The 21509-nt window shown below is 38.7% G+C and overlaps 1 protein-coding gene across 11 annotated transcripts in view; it reads left to right on the top strand.

Annotated features, from left to right (window-relative positions):
* The window catches only part of LOC135711662 (PDZ and LIM domain protein Zasp-like), a 204320-nt gene that overhangs the window by 36228 nt on the left and 146583 nt on the right, over nucleotides 1–21509 (top strand). For all 11 annotated transcript variants that reach the window (XM_065234547.1, XM_065234548.1, XM_065234555.1 and 8 more), the window contains exon 3: nucleotides 9350–9387. The gene's annotated coding sequence lies outside the window, so the exon portion shown is untranslated. The remainder of the gene's footprint in view (nucleotides 1–9349; nucleotides 9388–21509) is intronic.

The raw sequence follows: 21509 nt of genomic DNA, 5'->3' as shown, positions 1-21509 counted from the left end.
TGTTATCAAATCTACTTAAAAAATAGACCAAGGGCATCAAGGTGGTTAAGACAGCCCTGCAAATGACGATATACTAGCAAATTTGTTTTAAATATAACCTGAATTTTCCCAGCGGATGGGTATATTAATGGATCCATAAAAAAATCCTCTACAGACTCTTAAATCTGATTCAATTTACTCTACTGTTCTCTTTGAATCCACAATACTTCTCGCAAAAGTTTTTTAGATATCTCACTAGAACCTACCTTAATGTCCTCTAGGAACATTGACCAGAAGTTCCATGACATAAAAATTTAAGATTATATATCTTGTAAGAATTCCTCTACAACATCCATGACATTTTCTTCAGCATAGACTGAATTGACCAACTCCACATAACATATGGGGAACTTCATGCAACATAGCTGACTAAAAGTTGACCCCTTTTGTGTATTACCTCAGTGGTATAACTGGAATAGTTGGACATCGATCTGTCAAAACAAAATTTTCGTGATATCGACACTCAGCGTTCATTAGGACCAATGTCGAAAACGTGAACAATGGCCTCTTTCGTAAATTTCTCTCAGTTCAAAGTCAATCAATGTAAGCCACCACCCTAGCAGCACACTTGTCATTTAACAGTTGTGGTTACTTGTATGCACCTTATTTCAGTCACAATCAAGTTGCAGCAACCTATTTTGATAGATGTGTGTTGCTTGGGCAATTATATCGGATAGGAGGACTCTCGCTGAAGGGGTAAGGAAATGTTCACCATGTTTCACGGCCAGACTGATGTTTGCTTATGGGATTTTATGGATTTTACCATAAGAGTAAAGAGTTACAGAGTGAACGAAAAGGCGAATTGTCAACTGTCAAGGTAATGCGCAATGAGTGCAAAGAGGTGAGGCCCACATAATTTAACTCTTTTGTTCCTCCGCTGTTTAAATGGTTGGCGGAGTTTGCTGTTTACAGCTCATTTGATAATGAAGCCAATCTTTTTTCGACTAGCTCTACGGGGCTTTTTAAAAGATGTTTTCACTAGTATTTTCAAGTCGATCAGAAGTCAATCAAAAGTGTTGTTCAACAGTAGTTTACTTATTTACAGAAGCAATATTTCTACGTCTCTTCGATCCGGTTGAATTCTATTGGATTGATTACGGATATTATGTTAATTGAATGCAATGTAATGCAAACAATTCGAAGATTTTGCTGCTGCTCTCTGGACTTAAAAATGTATGCACTTAACTCCAAATTTGCACAGTCGTATTTTTTCTCATACAAAACCTTATGAAATCAAAGATTAATGCAATTGCTTACAAAAAAAATGTCCAAAGAAAAAATGTTACATACAATTTTATTCAAAATTTACCACAGAGAAAAAAAATTGAAAAAATAAATCCGCGCAAATTAAGAGTAAGGAGAAATGAACGCGTGGAGTTTCCTAACTTTTTTGGCCATAATTACAGAAAACAATACGTTTTGGTATCAAAATTGGGCTATAAATAGTTGGGTGGCAGGTCATCACATAAAATATCGGTAAATAATGTCTACTTTCTTTTTTAATGAAAACACGTTAATATTTTGCTGTGTGAAGCAATATGATGAATTTGTTAAAGCTAGCTTTATAATTATAAATAAAGAACGTAAATGGTTAAGGAAAAACGAAGAGATGAGTTCATTATAAACTTATAAGACATATCATTATAAACCACGTTAGAATTATTTTAATAAAATTGATTACCCCCTTGATCCTCTTATTTATTTTACAGCTGGTATAATCCATTTGACAGATTGATGTCCTTCTATACCACTTGAAATCACTGAAATGGGGTCAATTTTTGATGATCGAGTTCCTCATATGTTATGTGCCAACTCGCTTGACAGAGACTGTTTTCGAATATTGTGATTTTTCGAAGAAAGTTAAAAGAGCCCATTGTTAAGCTCCACCAGATCCAAACAGAACTCCTCGCCACACTCCTGGTCCAGAAAAGGAAGCCAGCAAGTAAAGTGGTCCTTTTGCTGTAATATTTAGACATTTTATGTCTTTGGTGAAGTTTTTGTGCTTGAAGAGTCCCTTCTTTTGGTGGTTTAAACATTAGTGCCTAAAAATAAATGACGTCTCAATTATTTCGTGCCACGCCAACTCTTTGATATAATCGAAGCACCCCTCAGTCCAGGGGAGCATTTTCAATATTTCGTGATTTTCAAGAAAGCTCTACTTTCTTTTATCTACATCTCCGGAACATATAAAGCTGCAATCAGGCCTCTGCATTTTCGAAGCTCCAAAATGAATTTGAGTTTTGTTTCTCTCATACAACGTGTTCAACGCTTCATTTCGATAATGCCTAGTTAGCTTATCAGCAAGAAACGAAAAGAACCACGCTTAGAAGGAAAGGTTGGCTGTGGATCTTCTCGTCGTTGCTTTGCTCATCGCTTTTAATGTATGTAACGTCCATTTTCTAGTTGAACGAAACCTCATTATGGCTTTCAATTCCTTTCACGATCACTCTATCATCGCTCTTTAAATTTGTTTAAAATGCGTTCTGTCCCGTCTGTGATTTCTATATGAGGGTACACATTGTGAAATCCGAAAATGGAACATGTAACGAAATTATGAATGATTTTGAACGTTAATAACTCAGCTGCCCTTGAACTAATTTCAATAATTTTATTACCAATCGATCAGAAATAAAAACAGCAAAAGGGTTTATCTTCCATTTAATTCCACTTAATTAATTTTTGTATCCATGACAGATACGTATTTCGACTACAATGTGCAGTCTTCATCAGTGTCATTCCCACTAAAGAACTTATCAAAATCTAACCCCCTTAAGTACTCATCCCCTAGGTAAAAAAGTCAAGATCATACCTATGATACAAAAATTAATTAAGTGGAATTAAATGGAAGATAAACCCTTTTGCTGTTTTATTTAGCATTCCGCTAACAACCCAATTTCATTACTTCACGATCAGAAATATTTCTACGCATCGATAACAATGCTTTTGCCCAACAGCAGCACGTAACAGGATAGAGGCCTACTGTACGGTCTTGAGATGACGTGTATCACCACCGAAAAGCTCGTGCAGATACTAGCACCAATTTTCAAAACCTACGTTCGGATTGTCTCCGGTCTTCTTCCGTCAACGCCCGCCGATGCCGCATGCATCGAAGCAGGTATTCTACCCTTCCGCCATCGTATAACCGCAGCAATTGCAACGAAAGCCGCTGCCTTTGCAGCTCTGACCTCCGGAAATGACGGGATCTTTCTCCTCGATGAGGAGAACAGACTCCTCCGCATGACTGCGGCAAGGTCCACTGGTACGGAGACAAAAGTTGGCGAATACCTCCACCAAAAATCGAGAGTCGGATGAAGAGCAGGTCTGAGCAGCGCTGAGGAGAACAGTAGCCGAACTGCTAGGTTCGGACTAACCAACCCATGCCCACATATACACGGACGAAGCGCTTTCCCGAGCCGGGATCGGAATTGGAGTAACCGGAATTTCAGTACCGATGAGTAGCAGCCTACCGCCACAATGCTCGGTTTTCTCCGCCGAAGCTGCGGCCATCTTTGTTGCCGTTACAACACCCTCAGACCGGCCCATACTGGTGCTATCCAATTCGTACAGCGTGATACTAGCCCTTACATCTGAGACCCCGACTCACCCCTGGATACAGGGTACCGTGGAGGCCACACCCCCGAACACGGTGTTCACCTGGATCCCTGGGCACTGCGGTATCCCAAGAAATAGCGAAGCCGACAGCTTGGCAGGGTCTGGACCAGCTGGCCCCTGTTACACTGACGAAGTGCCACTACAGGACGTAAAGCGATGGATAGTCAGCAACATATGGGAAGCCTGGGAAGCAGAGTGGTGTCAATCCCAATCCCTCTTCATTCGAAGAATCAAAGGATCGACGAGCAAGTGGACGGATATGTCGAAACTACGGGACCAGAAGGTGGTTTCTCGTCTTAGGACAGGCCAACCAAGGATCTCACATAGTTTTGGTGGGACGCAGTTCCATAGAATGTTTGCGAAACCACTGCATCGGTGGAACACATCCTATGCCTGTGTCCGCAATACTAACATCTACGGGAGCAGTACGCACTACCCAACAGCATTAGGGACATGCTGGGCGACGAACTCTTAGCGTTAGCGTTAGCGTTGTTATGATATACTTCGTAGATTGGATACTAGCGACACTAACGACTCTTTTGAAATTCTCATTCAGACTACTTTCAAGAATAATGCTGGGGAATAAACATTGATCCAATCTAAATAAGAATACCAGAAGCATGACTGTCGCTATTCCCGGCCACGCCCATCTTTACCATAACTAGGGATAGGGAAGGAGATGTTGATGTAGTACTTACTTAATGAGAGGCCACCGACTTAGCTACACCCTCATGAGTGCTGCGGAGTAGGAGGGTTGGTTAGGGTATTCGGTTAGGATTCGCCTCAAGTTGGCGATGCAACCAAAGTTAGGAGAACTTACGTATTCTCGTCAATCTAAGCAGCGTCCGAGCTTCTATGGGCTTTTATCAACGTAACGCAAACATATGCAGTGTTTGTTTGTTTTCATTGATCTGCTGCCAGCTTCACTATCCATTTCAATCTATAGAGTTGTTCAAAACCGATTTGAATCACTTTTACAACGCTCCAAGCTACTCAGGTGAGTGTGACTATTGTCGGCAACCTCTTTTTCATCGGCAACCTTTCCATTTGAGTTGCGTGTCAATCTGCTGTTCTATTATCGCCAATTTTAAATCAGCCACCTTTTTTAATGCGTATGTTTTATTTTAAGAAAAACCTGATAAAATGCGCTTGCTCAGTAGTAAAAACCTAATCAGATTTAAGCTTTAAGACTAAGAAAAGAAAATTCCGTGAAATTACCGTATACATGTTCGTTGCCGAAAACAGTCAATGGGTGCCGAAGCTGTCATTTACTCTATATATTGTTTATGTGTGGCTCATTTTATCTCTCGATAGCCGACTATCGAAAGAAAATATTCATTTTGTTTAGTGATCATGCATTTTAAGAGTCACGGTGGCAAGCTTGGGATTAAACCCATGATTTTCTGCTCAGTAAGCAAAAACGATCCCTCTAGGGTCATCGAGCATCTCAGAACCATAACGTGTTGCGACCAAAACGTGACTACTTTTTCGATTGGTATATAAATAATGACTGAAATACGCGATAATGCATCTAGTTCCCTCTAACGCCGTGCTTCGGTTATCGTCAAAGAAAGGAAGCTCATCTCTGCTTCGAAAAGTGAAAAAAAAATCGATGTACTTAAGAGTGCCACCTAGCGGTGGAAAGTACACTTTTTGCACGGAAAACATTTTTCTCCCTTTTTTATGGCACAGACCTCTTGTTCCATATTTGAGGACGAGGCAAAGTGGTACAAGTGATTTTGATCGATTCTCTTCGTCGACTTTCTCTTTTGATTATAATGGCTTTACCAACCAATTTCACACTATTTCCGCTACATAGTTTGATAAAGCAGGTTACCATATGTCATGCAGGATCAAGGAATATGTTTGCCGCTGAGTTATTAAAGGCCCAAGCGCAATGTGCTCGAAAGCAGAACGGAAACGGAATGTTTGACAGTTGTCACAAATGACATCAAGAAGCCTAACCGACATCAATTTGGTTCTAACTAGTTTTCAATCCGACAAGTAGGCTTACTCAGATCGAGCTTTTCCACTGCGGCTGCCGTTCCTCTTCCGCTGTCATTGCGCTTGGGCAAAGGTGATGAAGAGAATCAATCAAAATCTCTCTAATCCTCTCAGTTGAGAGCTAGCGTAAAGTTCTAGTAGAATCATAATAGCCAAAGAAAAAAGTAAATAAGAAGAAGGTTATAATTTTCTTTAACCGTTTGTCACAAATGGCATGAAGCATGTTTACAATATCGAATGAATCATGAAATTAATAGATAAAGGCAGACAGGACCTCTTGAAATGTTAACCTAGATATGTCCAGTACATACATAAATGCAAAAAAAAACTTGTTTGTACAAATTGTTGTGAGCTTTAAAACAACTGATCTTATTAATCAGGATGAACTGTAAAGCTAACGGTCATTTCAAAACATTGTCAGAAATTATACCATTTTATTCCAGTTTAAACTGGCATAAACGAACACGCTAAATATAAAATGATAAGAGGAACAAAAAATCGATGTTGATTTTTCAATCGTAAGAGTACACTCTTTCTGGATCAGCGTTTGCATAAAGTTAGTGTTCCTTTCTTTGTTATCGTGCCAGTGTTCGCGCCGCACCTCCTCACTTTGCTATTTTGGATTTAAAACATTGCCCAGGCTACGACACCCAGCTGTGTCCATGTTTCAGCTGGTAGTCGTTTGTAATCATATACCCAGACAACCAGAAGTCGTATAACAATGTACAGACAATATCGTAAATAACTACAGTTTAAGTCAACATCGCATATAAGTATGACATACATCGCATTGGGTTTAAGTTAAATCGTATAGAATGCAAATTTGCTACTCATTTGCGATGAATCATTTTTCCATCGTACTGTACCACAAATTAAATCAGATTACATCGTAAGACTTTTCAAATTGAATTTGTTATGACAGGTTAAATAGTATATTATGTCAAATCACTCGTTTAATAAGAAATTAAAATTTTCACGTATATGGCCTCCACTTTTGTATGTATGAGCCCTTTTTTGCAATCTATACGATTTGATTGTTTGTATATATGTTTGTATATCACAGAAACAACTTTGAATATACGTGCATTCTGGTTGTCTGGGTAACTTGTGGAGGCGTGAGGTAGGGACTTATGAGCTGAGAAGGGACGCTCCTTCCAGGATTTCAACTCACCATTTTGAAGCCCTGTTTTGGTACAAAAACAACATTATTGATTTTTCACCAGTCATAGATCTTGTCACTAATCTATGACCAAATCTGGCCAAAATAGTGAGACCTCAAGAAGGGCAGAAGTCGCTTTTGGAGGCATTCGTCCTTGCTTATTTGTCCTTTGACGGTCCCAGATGCAATGAAAGGGTGACTCATTTTTCTACATCCGCAAATCGCTTGCCAGACAAGGAATTTTTTGGCGCATTCCAACAGCTTCTTTCTCTGTACACTCTCAGGAACGGCCAACTTACAGGTGGCGACATAGTATTCCTGTCCCGGCATGTGTATGGTTTCGGCCTTGATGTAGGCCTCAAAGTCCTCAATGAGAACGGATTTGTGAACCACTTTCTCGACAGCTTCCATCGATGAGAGGCGTTTGGATTTTCGAAGTGAGCGCCCAAAATTTGCCTGCGTGCTTTTTCTTGTTTCAAAGTTATCACTGTAACCACTCAACTGATTTTGATGACACTCTGCCGATATAAACATTGCATTATAAACTACCTTCAGACTTGGAGCTTTGCTGAAGATTCCGGAATATCCCTGAATTTCTCTAAACTTCTGTAAGCTTTCTGCAGTTTCCTAGAAATTATTTCTGATAAGAGAAGCTTCCCTGAAATTCAAAATTCCATAATAGCTTGGTTCACTCTGAATTAAAAGGAACTCTTCTAAAACCCTTGAAGTTTTTTTAAAGCTTTTTGGACCCCCATAAAGGTCCCGAAATATTTCTGAAGCTTTCATAATTTCGCTGAAGTTTTCATAAGTTATCTGAAGGTCTCTTTACTTCCCAGAAATTCACGACAGATCTTAAGGGTTGTCGTTATATTTTCCTGAAGAAAATGGAGCTGACATGAATTAATCTAACCTCACGCTTGTAGATTTTTAAACTCCTCCAAAAGTCTGGGCTTTCCTGCAGCTGTGGGAACTGCCCTTAAAACCTTTGAAGTTCACCACAGATCTCTAGATCCAGCTTTTTTGATGAGCTTGCAACTTATTTATCAATAAAACAAACTGCTTAAATGTTGAACCATAAAATCAACCATCCAAGCTTTTACCAATTGAGCAGCATATGCTGAACGAATGCATTATTAATTTGATAGCTGGATTAATTGGATACCAAACAACTTATTTTAGCTACAATACCGGGCAAACTTACTCTGCTACGTTTGATTATGAACGTACAGAACCACCAGATTCAACAGCAAACCGTTCAAAACGATCCCAGATTCACATCACTACCAATCCACCATCTGCACCTACGAGTACGGTCAGCTAGCAATAGCTGCCTGTGCCCAGCTACCCATACTGGCAGGTTACCCAATCATTTGAAAGGAATTTCAAGTTTAAACAAATTATCTTCGCCTGAAACAAGTTCACAAAAAAGCGCGAGTCAGCAAAATCTCACCGACAGATCAGCGTGATTCGTCTTATTTGCTCACAGACACTGCCGCCGCCGCCGATATCTCAACTTGGTTCCTTGAACACCGGCGTCCGAGAGATATGAACGTACCGTACGTTGCAGTTTTTGCATTTTGATAAACACATACCTAAGAGTCCTCAGTGGACACGGGTGGTCGTCGGTCGGTGGACGATCATGTTACTGCACAGTTTCGCTAGGCAAATAAACTAAATCTTCGAGCGACCAACCAGTGTGTGTTGACGAATTGCGTCTTGAATCTTTGTCTCTGAGTGCCAGGGGGTGTGAGGGGGGGGGGGCAAATTTAAGGGAAACGTTCAAATTCAAAATTAGCCGCATTAAACCGGCACCGGTCGCTAATTTTACCCACTCGCCGCACGAATAGAAGACGCACTCGAACGCAAATAGTTCAACCGACCGAGAGTGAGTGAGGACTGCTCGCATCCATCCATCCGCAGGTCGGTGACGACCTGCGTGGAATTGCGATGAATCAAGGTTGGTTCCCGTGTGCTGCTCGAAATTCCGCGTGCAATAATAAGTCCAATTGAGTTCAGGTTGGCACCATTAGTCATCATCGCATCGTTTGGTATTTTATTTTGAAGAATATGGGAATTGATATAACTTTTGACGGGACAGAATTTCTCGCGATATTTTTAGGCTGACGCGCGTTACAATGGCGCACGAATCGGAATGGTTGGGGTACGACAGAAATAGGACCTGATCTTGATCCCATTAGGTGACAGACGAGAGATTGCTGGGAGGTGCAATGGTCGCCAATGCAGCTGCTACAGCCATCGCAGCGTCTACTAACATTTGTACGACGACGCGACGCATTGAAAACACATGGCGTCTCTGACCTAGAGATATGTGTAGCTTGCGCCACCCAAAGAGTTATATGTTTACAAAAGTCAGCCGACTGCTGTTGACGAGCGGTGGTCCGTTACTCGTAGGTCATCGAGTAATTATACAGTTCTATAACAGTGACATTGGGATTCCAAACTCACGCCATTTCCAGTCGAGTTGTCCGATTTGTACTAATATCATGCCCCTTTTCCTTCTGCTTTCAATTTCAGATCCTCACATCCTCCTAGGAGCATTTAACAGAATACAGGTAGGTTGTCGTTAACCACACCGGGACTGATTTGTTTTGATAGGTAGGCAAATTTCCACCCGTCATCAGCATCGTCATCGCCACCATTTAAATTGATTTTAAAAATAAGTGTTCGCTGTTCGAACTGCGGAAAGAAATGTTTGGCAGCGCTCGATCGGGCAACATTGTTGCGTGGCGTTTGTTTGCGTGTTTACAAGGAAGACCATCAACGGCCGTCGCTTCATGAGAAAAAGTGCTTATTGAACGCCCTGTGTCTCAGATTCAGTCTCGAGTTTTCAATGGATATTGCCATGATCTCATGCGCTGCTACTGTGCTGTGGTGTGGAGATCACAGGGGAGGAACTCTTTTTTTCTGCGGATCCGAAAAATGATTCGGGCTTAATTGTATCCAGAGGGGTGATGAGGATTATCCCCGAGAAATGTGGTTAATCCTACCGATTGAGTTGCCACAGTTGTGCAGGGCAATGGTTGATTGTTATGACTGTGTATCAAGTGGCCCAGTTAAAGAAATTCAACCTCGGATATTGGATATTTAAAGAATTGTTTATGTGAAATGTGTTGCCACCGAGAATTACGGTTTATAAACTTGACAGTTTATTAAGGGTACATACCAACGACCCAATTGCTGAATTTTGGTTTACTTCAATGCGATTCAAAGAAACCATAAGACACGTTTTTCAGTATTATTTGAATACAATCCCTTTAATTTTGACTTTGAGTGTGTACTAGACTGCTGCAAAATTTGAAATTTTCGCTCCACAGTGCTCAAACGGCTTCAAATCAGGTCCTGATTAGCCTCCCAAAATTTAAACTCATTTGGTAAGAAACTGACTTGGCACAAATCATTCGAAGTTTATGGTCTACATTTGATTGCAGACGAATAAATAAAAGCAAAACATTTGCTTTTGTATTTATTTCAATTAATTTGGTTTTATTATTTCATTGCCAATGATTGAAAAAAAAAAAAACTAGAGATCGTCCAATTATGGGGAAATCTGTTCCTTGTTACATATTTAAAATTCCTAGCGAATAGCCTCTTAAAAATGATTCTGACCACGAACTTAAAATATGTTTCCAAGACGTGAAAAAAAAAAACGGCGACAATACAAACAAAACAGGCTTTCGAACCATGGAACTTATTAAACAATTCAGGATGACTAACTGAAAACATAAGAAGCTCTAGAACCTGAAAATAAAAATAAAATCGTGATGACAGATAGCTTCTTAAGACACAGGTAGGAGAAATTGATGTAATATCGGCCTAAATGCCCCTTATTTGGACCAGTACATAAATTCAGTAATCGATTAAATTTGCAATAGCGACCAAAAATATCCACTAGTATTAATAGTAGATTTTTAGCGATGGGCCCAATCTTAGATCCATAGGCCAACATTAGAGCCATTTCTCTTTAATGAAAAAAAAACATATATATAACTTTTGACTATCAACCAAATTCTTAAGTTGGCGATTGATTTTTCATAGGATGACTAAGAGTATTTCTAGACTAAGGGGCGGAAGAGCTAAAATGTAAACACATTATATTTTGCCGCATATAGATATAACAGTTCACAAACTACTCGATAAATACGAAAAGGTAGAAGAAAATATCATTTCAAATCATTAAAAACGTTTCCTTACATGGCGTATTTCCAATTTTCAGCTCTATGATGCATCTGGTTGTTATGCCTTGCACCAGAACTACGAATTATATTGTTTTAATATGCCAAACGTACTGATTCTGTAGTACACTCCCCCCCCCCGCTCCCACCGAAGAACGTGAACTCGTTCTACACGAATTCCATTTATGTTGGTCTCGAATGATTCCGTTTAGGCGAGGGAATCGCGTTAATGGAGTACACGTTGCACATGGGATTTGACCTAATAGGGACCAACATGGAATATCTCGCGATCCTGGCCATATAGAAGGTTGCTATCTTCGGCAAAGATGTTCAGTAGATCAAGACCTAATGGTTGGTGGACAGAAGTTCACAATTTTCTCACTACGCAGCGCTAGTGTGCTTGAATTTTTGATTCCATAGTTTGTTATAACTTGAAATCCTTGCCATCTAGAAAGTTGCTGCCTCTGGTGAAGTTGTTCAGTAGATCAAGACCTAATGTTTAGTGTACAGAAGTTAGGAATTTTCTCTCTACGCGGTGCTAGTATGCATGTATTTGTGATTTCCTTGTTTATGTGATATCTTGAAATCTTTACTATCTAAGAAGCTGCTGTCTTCGGCAAAGTTATTCGGTGGATCAAGACCTTAGTTTGAAATTTCCTCACTACCCGGTGCTAGTCTGCTTGAATTTGTAATTTCATTGTTTATGTCATATCCTGAAAAAATTTCCATCTAGGAAATTGTTGTCTCCGGCTCCGGAAAACTTGTAAAATCTTTGAACGCTGTTTTCTCATTTCCAGGTTTTTACAGATGGGACTGACTTGCGATTATGGGCAGTGTACTACTTGGGTACAACTACATATTCCATTATGAGACTCTACGAAGCTTTTCGGGTTCACAAATTTAGTCGAGACATCGTACAATAGCTCGTTGAATCTGTAAATTGTCAAGATCTGCTCTCCAGGACAATTTGGAGAATTAAACATATTTTGTTAATATAATATCTTACCTCATTTGATGTGATAAAGTTCCGCGGAGCTACATGGATTCACAAACAAAATCTGAAAATCATACAAGACTTTATTGAACATTATACACAATCTTCAGGATAACTTTTAAAGGGTGATACGGTCAAAATTTGGTCAAGGGAAAACGCGTGTAAATCGGTGAAATCGTTTATTTAAAAAATCAAAGCTAATGGTGGTTTCGACTGGTTGATTGGAATCACTTTATGGGGTGGCTTTCTCAGTCTTTTAGTAGAAACGATTATTTTTTACGTTCCCGACGTTTCGACCGTTTGGTTGTGGTCTTTCTCAAGGGTTGTAATGTCTATCGTTTCCCGTTACAAACTTTTACGAATCGAGGACAGCGTAAATGTAGATTTTTCATGACCTGTTGTTAACTTTTAGGAAATTTTTAAAGTGATCTTTTGCACAGCACTGCAACGTTTGTTTTTTTTTTTTTTCAGTGCTGTGCAAAAGATCACTTTAAAAATTTCCTAAAAGTTAACTTGACAACTTAAACTTTACTTCCGAGAAGAACCTCAAGGGTATTGAATTCTAAGGATTGTTCCAAAAGAAAAGCTTTCTGGGGATGATTCCATGAAAATTCTGCGAATGATTTTTAGTGAGTCTTGCAGATAGTTCCAAGATAATTTCGAAAAGAATACCGAGAGAATCAAATTTTGATTGAAATTACAAAGGTATGTTGAGGAAAATTTCAAGGAAATTCCGAGGATAATTTCAAGCTCATTTTGGGAAGAATTTCTGGAGAATACAGAGGAAATTCTTCTGAAACTTTAGGGGAATTTCTGTTCCAAGGTGTTCTGAGAAAAAAGGTCTAAAATATTCCGAGAAGAACCTCAAGCACGCAGAAAAATCTATTGTCGAAATAAACATATTTGAGGTAAATTTAAACGTAAACTTTGTTTTTTCTGGCCACAAAAATAAAATAGGTTCATTTCAAACGTATTCCATGTTAGAAGTCATGTGATATCGATGTTTAAAATAAAAATAATGTTTTAAAAATATTCGTGTTGAAAATAAACTTAAATATTTTTGTATAATTTGACAACTATGGGAACAAAAATAAATATGTTTATTTTAAACATGCTGTTCATTTTTAAAACAAACATACATACTTTTAAATTACTTTAGAAGGTATTTGAATGCCCTTTTAAACAAAATAATTCGAAAAAATATCTGCAGACTGGTGCATCTACATTCCAGCCAGTTTTCGGAGTCGATTAAGGGTGGTCTGTAGGTAGTGGCATCCTGGTCCGGGATCAAATAAGGTGCCACCATGGTATCGGCTTATTTCTACGGGGAAGGGGGAGGAACCGGAATAGATTCAGAATCAATTTCGGGTTTTCGTTTTTTTTTGGATGTGATGGGGGAGGGTCAAATGACGATCGGCGAAACGATGGAGTGACGTTGAATTGTGGGGTTTTGCCTCAGGCTCCGCTGCACAGTGGTCGGAGATGCCAATTTGGTGAACTTAATTGTTTTGTGGTAAAACCGTTGACTGAATCAAAAAACTGCCTTCAAATGAATTGTTCACAAAAACATTGCGCATATTATGACAACTACCAATATTTGTCATGACATACTATGGAAAAAATAAAAAAAAACTATCTTTTTTTGCAAAAGAGATAGAAGGGTAGTTTTTTCAGCAAAGTTGTAGTACTCACAAAAATATGAAACTTTGTAGTAGACACAAAATTTTTATGACGAATAATTTTGAAGATATTAAGCGTTGTTGATGGAAACCTCATTAAATTCAGTTTTTTAAGTATATCCTTTTTTATTACAGTTTTTGAAGTAAACAATGTTCTTAAAAAATGTAAACAACGTACAAATACATGTTTTTGCCCACGACAATATGTGGCTAAAATCATCCCTTTCAAAGTTATAGTACTTTTTACATTTATTTTTCCTTAATTTCAGCTGCATATAGGGGAGAAGGTGGCAAACCGGGACACAGCATCAAGTACTCTTTTTAAAGCTTAGACTCTGTACTACAAACTAGTGAAAGTTTGGTTAGCGCCAATTCATAAGTGAGTGAAAAGGGTCGCGTTGAATGTTCGCGTGTTTGGCCTTTTTCTATTTAAAAATAACCCTATCTCCTCATTTATGACCGGTAAATTACGGATTATAGAAACAGATATTATCAAACTCATCCGTGAACAACAAAGAAATTTTCTGTATGCATTATTATTATTATTTAACTTTATTAATGAGGCTTTCAGCCTTGGGCTGGTTCGCCTCCAAGGTTCTGTATGCATGCATTAAGGTTCAATTAACTTTGATGCATTTTTTTAATTCAAAAGCAGTTTTTTTCGACGCATTATGTTAGATTGCAAATAGCTTGCGTCATTTTTTGTAAATTATCAAAAGGAATCGAATAATGCGAGCTCTAAGCAATCTGAAATAATGCGTCGGAAAAAACTGCTGTTAACTTCTCAGAAAAATTATTATTGTTAAATTACAGATAAAACTACCTAACAGCAAGACAATTGTGTTCTTCTTGACTCAGCGGATAAATCAAAGTGAAAACAAATTTCAACCCCATTTTTAAACCACAATAACCTACATACTCTTCCTCACATGCACACTTAAATGGATATATACAGAAAATTTCCTTGTTGTTCACGGATGAGTTTGATAATATCTGTTTCTATAATCCGTAATTTACCGGTCATAAATGAGGAGATAGGGTTATTTTTATATAGAAAAAGGCCAAACACGTGAACATTCAACGCGACCCTATTCACTCACTTATGAATTGGCGCTAACCAAACTTTCACTAGTTTGTAGTACAGAGTCTAAGCTTTAAAAAGAGTACTTGATGCTGTGTCCCGGTTTGCCACCTTCTCCCCTATATGCAGCTGAAATTAAGGAAAAATAAATGTAAAAAGTACTATAACTTTGCAAGGGATGATTTTAGCCACATACTGTCTTGAGCAAAAACATGTATTTGTACGTTGTTTACATTTTTTAAGAACATTGTTTACTTCAAAAACTGTAATAAAAAGGTTACACTTAAAAAACTGAATTTAATGGGGTTTCCATCAACAACGCTTAATATCTTCCAAATTATTCGTCATACAAATTTTGTGTCTACTACAAAGTTTAATATTTTTGTGAGTACTACAACTTTTCTGAAAAAACTACCCTTCTATCTCTTTTGCAAAAAAAGTTAGTTTTTTTTATTTTTTCCATAGTATGCCATGACAAATATTGGTTATTGTCATAATATGCGCAATGTTTTTGAGAACAATTCTTTCCAAGACAGTTTTTTTATTAAGTCAACGGTTTTACCACAAAACAATTAAGTTCACCAAATTGGCATTTCCGACCACTGTGCGCTGGTTTTGTCGAGCTGGAGCATTATTAGGACGATTGCCTAGATGGGTAAGTCGTTTTCGGTTGAGTTCCAAGGAATAGCAGGAGCTAAATTCTGTCGAATGTAAACAAGAAAAAAGGTGAAGGCACGCTGAAAATAGTTTACTCAAATCATTTATTGTTGAAATAAACATGCTTTTGAATTTAATCAAAAAATACATAATTTTTGATGCAAACATGTTTTCAATTTACTTTGAATGATTAATATGTTTATAGAAGGAACATTTATATTTTTGATTTAAATGAACAAAATTTGTTTCCGTGAGGATATTGAATTCTTAGGACAGTTCTAAAATATTTCTCGTATGAGTTCAAAGAAAATTCTGTGGATAATTTGTAGTGCATCCTGCAGATAGTTCCAAGATAATTTCAAAAAGAATACCGAGAAAATCAAATTTGGAGTGGGGATTTTACGCAAAATTTAAGGCGAATTCCGAGGATAATCTCAAACTCATTCCGGGAAAAATGTCTGAAACTCTAAACGAATTTCAGTTTTAAGGTGTTCTGATAAAAAACATGAAGAGTTCTTAATATAATCCCAGAGGACTTCTGAGAAGAATTTCAAAAGAGCTCTTAGGAGAGTTCTAAAAAAATCCGAAAAGAACTTTAAGAATATTGAATTCTGAGGACAGTTCCAAAGGATTTCTCGGGGAGTATTCCAAGAAAATTCGGCGAATAATTTCTAGGGAATCCGGCAGATAGTTCCAAGATAATTCTGAAAAGAATACCGAGAAAAATTAAATGTTGAGTGAAATCCCAAAGGGATTTTGAGGAAAATTTCAAGGGAGTACCGATAATTTCTAGCTCATTCCGGGAATAATTTCTGGACAGTACTGAGGAAATTCTTCTGAAACTCTAAGGGAATTTCAATTCCAAGGTGTTCTGAGTAAAAGTCAAGAAGAGTTCTAAAAATAATTCCAGATGACTTGTGAGAAGAATTTCAAAAGAGCTCATTGAGTTCTAAAAATTTTAAAAAGAACTTCAAGGTATTCTGAGGATGGACTTTTTCGCAACTGTACAAAGGTTGAAGATGCTTTTGGACTCCCTAATTGAAAAGTGGGTATAAGTCTGCTATTTATTAATTTTATCTTGATGAATGCGTCATTGGGACGGTACTAATGGATATTTTTGGTCGCTATTGAAAATTTAGTCGATTGCTGAATTTATCTATGGACCCAAAATTAGGGGCATTAAGATCGACATTACATCCTTTTCCCGTATATTGATAATGATCGGCCGACGGAAACATTCGTGGGTGTGAGACGGGTGTTGAAAACAGACGCGGCGACCATCTTCAATACCATTGCTGAGGTCCTGACAGCGATGCAGATTTCATGGAAGCAGGTGATGGTAGTATCTTTTGACGGTGCCAGCACAATGGCTGGCAGAACTGCTAGAGTACAAGCCAAGTGCAAGGACAAAAACAACCATATACTTTTATGAAGAGCTTTGAGTGTGTTGGTTTATTTCCTTTTAATTCCGTTATAATTGCTTATCTTTTGACAGATACTTCTTGAAGACTTCATCGTTGCCAAGTACTCAACACCACCGATCAAGATTGGATTGATCAAGAGCAATATACTGTTTGTTCACTGCTATGCGCACTGTTTGAACCTTGTACTTGTCGAAGCAGTGTGCATGCGAAAGGAGAATGCGATTCTTATTGGTCATTCATGTCGGTTTGTCGGTGCTATCACCACTATCTGACGTGACTTCAGCTGAATCCAACCACCAAGGCAACAACATTGCAGCAAATGTATCATTTCGGTTAAAGCCCTACTATCGCAACCATTTGACGAACCGATCATCATCGACATCAACGATGGGATTAAATTGCAAATTTCCATTGGCTGTCTGAAAGCAGTTTGCGTTAAAGAGGAAGAACCACCACCGGAGCAAAAAATAAATAAAATTAGCTAAATTGAACAGTAGGGAAATAGTGGGAGGTGGACAGCACCATCCACCACATACTTTGGAGTACTCCCCATCCCTAGATTAAATGCACCATATAAAAAAATTGCCCCTCCTTAACAAGATTCCTGTGCACGCTAGTGCGAGCAGGATAACTTTGTTATCATATTTGTCCTGCTTATGTCTCTTGCATTGATATTTGTCCTTTTGATCATACTTAAGGCTCGCTATTTGAAGAAAACTGTTAAAATTTATGCAGGTTTATTATTTGATGAGGTTTTGGAGATCCACATAATTTTGTAATTGTTTTGGTAAGTTAAGTATTATTGAAAAATATTGCTGAAGAAACAATATCATTATCTTCAAACATAGATTTGTGACAGAATTGGTTAAACCCATCCTGTAATCTCTCACACGTGTTGGACACGCTGACATAACCATGCACATTTTGAATCACTGAAAATAACCTCACAATCGCTTAACTAGCCCAACACGAAACCACCTACTTGGCGTAGAAAGGCTTGGCTTTTTTTTTTTAGAAATGCCAAATTCCCTTCAAAATATTATAGCGATCTGACAACTATTATAATATTCTCAACAATGACAACCTTCATAACAATCTTGAAACGTTACAATGGTTCAAACACGCCTAAAAAGGACAAATAATGTCAATATGGTCAAGATTTTACAAAATGCCAAATTATCTTTTGAATCACCAAAATGACCTGCAAACGGCAAAACAATCTTGGTTTTACGTGATAGAATAGCTTTTACATTGACAAAACAATACGATGCACATAAATGGAATGCACATGTCACAGATGATATAAATTTACATTTTAAGTCGTGCAATAATCTGAGAAACTGCTTACAACATTGCTTACAAGTTGCTCGTATGCGTGAAATGAAATACAAGTCAACGAGAATGTATCTCTACATCACAATTAAATTCAGATTTTTTTGCTGTGTAGCTTTGAAATTCCTAAATGCTTTTGGAACATCAACATTTATTAGAATGAATGTGTCCATTATGAGGTTTAAATTAGTAAATGTTAAATTACGGTAAGGTAATTTCAATTCAATTAATTTCATCGACTTGAATGAAAATTTCTTTTGATTTTCTCAAATTTTTAATAAAATCTGGAACGCGCAAAAATTGGTCAACTTCTAATTGGTGTATTTCTGTTTAAAATGCATTTAAAAAAACCTGAAATACTGCATTTGGAAGTTGAGTGGTTGCTATGATGAGTTTTCACCGTTTGCTCTCCAGTTTTCAAAATGAAGTCCAAGCAGAGGAGCAGCGTGTCAACATTTTGCTCGCGCAGCAAGAGAATCCAACGTTTTCACACTCCAAGTCGGTAAAATTGCTGGATGTGGCCAAATCGACCATGAAAACGTTTTAAAAGTGTTCGGGGAGCGTCTGTCGACCGCCAGGAAGCCTTAAAGCGGCGGCAATCGTAATCCTGACGTGGCAGCGACGACGAAGAAGGTGGCGGTGAAATATAGGCGGAATCCTAACCTCTCCATCCGGGACGTCACTGGCAAGCTCAATGTCTCCCATACTACTGTGCAGCGGGCCAAGAAACGAGCCGGGTTGTCGACGTTTAAGAAGGTGAATGTAGCGGTCTACAGCGGTCCTGAAAGCTGTATACGAATCTGGTCACAAAGTTCGACTGTGTCGTCATGGACGACTAAACTTATGTGAAGGCGCATTTCAAGCAGCTTCCGGGACCGGAATTTTATATCGCATCAGGAAAAGGGAAGGTGGCTGAAATTTTCAAAACCATCAAACTATCGAAGTTCCCGAAAAAAATATCTCGTCTGGCAGGCCATATGCACGTGTGGTCTAAAACGCGGCATTTCGATTACTACGGGAACCATCAATCAATAGATCGACGTCCAGAAGTGCCTGGAAAAGCGGCTGCTACCATCCCTAAAGTAATATAATAGACCTGTGCTGTTCTGGCTGGACTTGGCGAGCTGCCACTATGGGAAAAAGGCAATCGAGTGGTACCATGCAAACAACGTGGTTGTGGTACCCAAAGACCACAACCCTCCCAATAGCCCAGAACTCCGCCCTATCGAACAGTATTGGGCTTTGGTCAAACGGCATCTAAAAAAAAAAAAACTAATAAATCCATGGAAAACGAGCAGAAATTTAAGTCTAACTGGCATTCGGCGGCGAATAAGGTCGATGATTTAAAAAAAAAGAATGGAAGGGGTTAACCGGGAGGCATGGCAGTTCGGATTTGGAAAACCAAAAGAATAAACAAACATTTTTTTTCTTTAAATATATGAATTGAACTACCGAAAGAAAAATAAGACGATATTTGTGATATGAATTTTAACTGAAATAAACGATTTTTTTTGTCGCCAAATTGTAGCGCGTTCCAGTCTTTACATACAAATGCAACTAGCGAATGCTTCGAGATGAACTAGCCTATGGCTAACAATGTCGTTAAAAAAGATTTTAAGAAAATGCATCGAGCCAATCTAAACCAATGTGCTGTTCTAGTTCATCATATTGAATTACCTATTATCTATATCAAATTCGGATAATTGTATCATTTTTAAGAACGCATGACATGTGACCACGGCTAGATCAACAACGATCAGTACGGTTCCATGATCTTCTCCGCAACGCTTACGTAACATTCTCCTTCATTCGGGTCAACAACCTGCCGTGTAGAAAAGGAACACCACCTACCGTTTGTTGTTGGCTGCATCCGAGCAATTTAAATCGTTGAAATACCTTTCATCCGATTATCACCCTCGATCTCAGTACAGACCAGTTCCCATGGTGCAAAAAAAAAAAGTAAAACCTTTATATTCCCGGCACTTCTTCTCGCAACTCTGTGTGTCTGGTGAAGGAGTAGTACCATCTTCTTACCATCCATCGCTGGCTGCTGATGGATTGCTCTGAGGGCACCAAGTGACGCTAATTCCAGAGCTTGGCAACATCAATTTAATTTGCGCTAAACCGTGAAAATAGACGCGCGGCGGTTGCGGCGTCGTCTTAGGCGGTAACTGCCTAGTTGTTCATAGATAGAGAAAAGCACACGCGCCCCTTGGGAACGACAGGCAGAAAAATCAACAAGCTAGCGATCTTTCGCCGCCACCACCGCCGTGGTAAAAAGGGCACAACAATTGTTCCACATCCTGCCTGCTTGCTGGGTGGAGAATTCTGGGGGAATTCAGCAGGGGGATGACGTGTACTCTCTTTTTGTGCCCCTGCGGCTCGGAACCAGAACATTTTAATCGTTCCATTCAATCTTGCACCTCTCCATGGCGGTGGCGGCGGTGTTTATCTTGCAGAATCGCTGTGAGAATCTGGTACGATCTGGTCGGGCTAAAGAGCACAAAGGGGCTGAAATGTTTGGATGTACAATTTTTCTCATAATTCACCCACCCAGATCGTTTCTACGGAAAAAGAATGCATCACTTTTATTCTGCTTTATTCACTCATTCGAGCACCGTTCGTCGTTGTTTCTATTGTAGCTCAAGGCTAAATGTTTACAATCGATCGACCTGGACCTGCGATTGATCAACCATGCAGCTCAGACATTCAACTTTGGCTAGTCCCGACGACGATGACGGCAGATCGAAAAGGTTAATGTAACAACTGCAGCTTGGAGCTCTGAACATCATGACAAATTTGAGCTCCCAGCAACGAAGACGGTGTAGAAAAGTGGTGTCTGACCAGTTGCATGTTCTGTTCTGTTCCGATCAAGGTTCGATTTTGTAAGAGCAGCAGTGCCTTGCAGGAGACATCCAATTTTTGCTACGAAATACAGCAACTCTCTTTTGTAATGCAGTGGAAGTGTTTGTGTTCAAATTGGACTTAATACTAGCAGTATATCAACCCTATGTATGTTGAAAAAGCAAATTAGGTAGTACGTTTGAATTTCATGCTGACAGATTTGTATAATGGAAGTTTTTCTGCCGGCTTACCTTAAAAAAATCTTCTGATTTCACCTAGAGCATTGTTCCTATTTCCTTTATAAGATCTTCAGACTTCCTCTGGAAGCTTCTGTACTCTTCCTCCTTAGATGTTTCTAATTACTCTTTAGGGAAAGTTCTAATATTTTTCACTCAAAAATACTTCTACAACTGTTTCTCGAGATACTGTAACAAATTTCTGGAAATTGCGAAACGTGATTTTTGGTCCCGCGTAGGAAACACTACTTCTGA

Source organism: Ochlerotatus camptorhynchus, unplaced genomic scaffold (assembly GCF_037179485.1).
Source record: "Ochlerotatus camptorhynchus isolate MF236.1 unplaced genomic scaffold, CSIRO-AGI_Acam_v1.1 ptg000434l, whole genome shotgun sequence".
Lineage (NCBI taxonomy): Eukaryota > Metazoa > Arthropoda > Insecta > Diptera > Culicidae > Ochlerotatus > Ochlerotatus camptorhynchus.
This window is presented reverse-complemented; position numbering and strand designations above follow the sequence as displayed.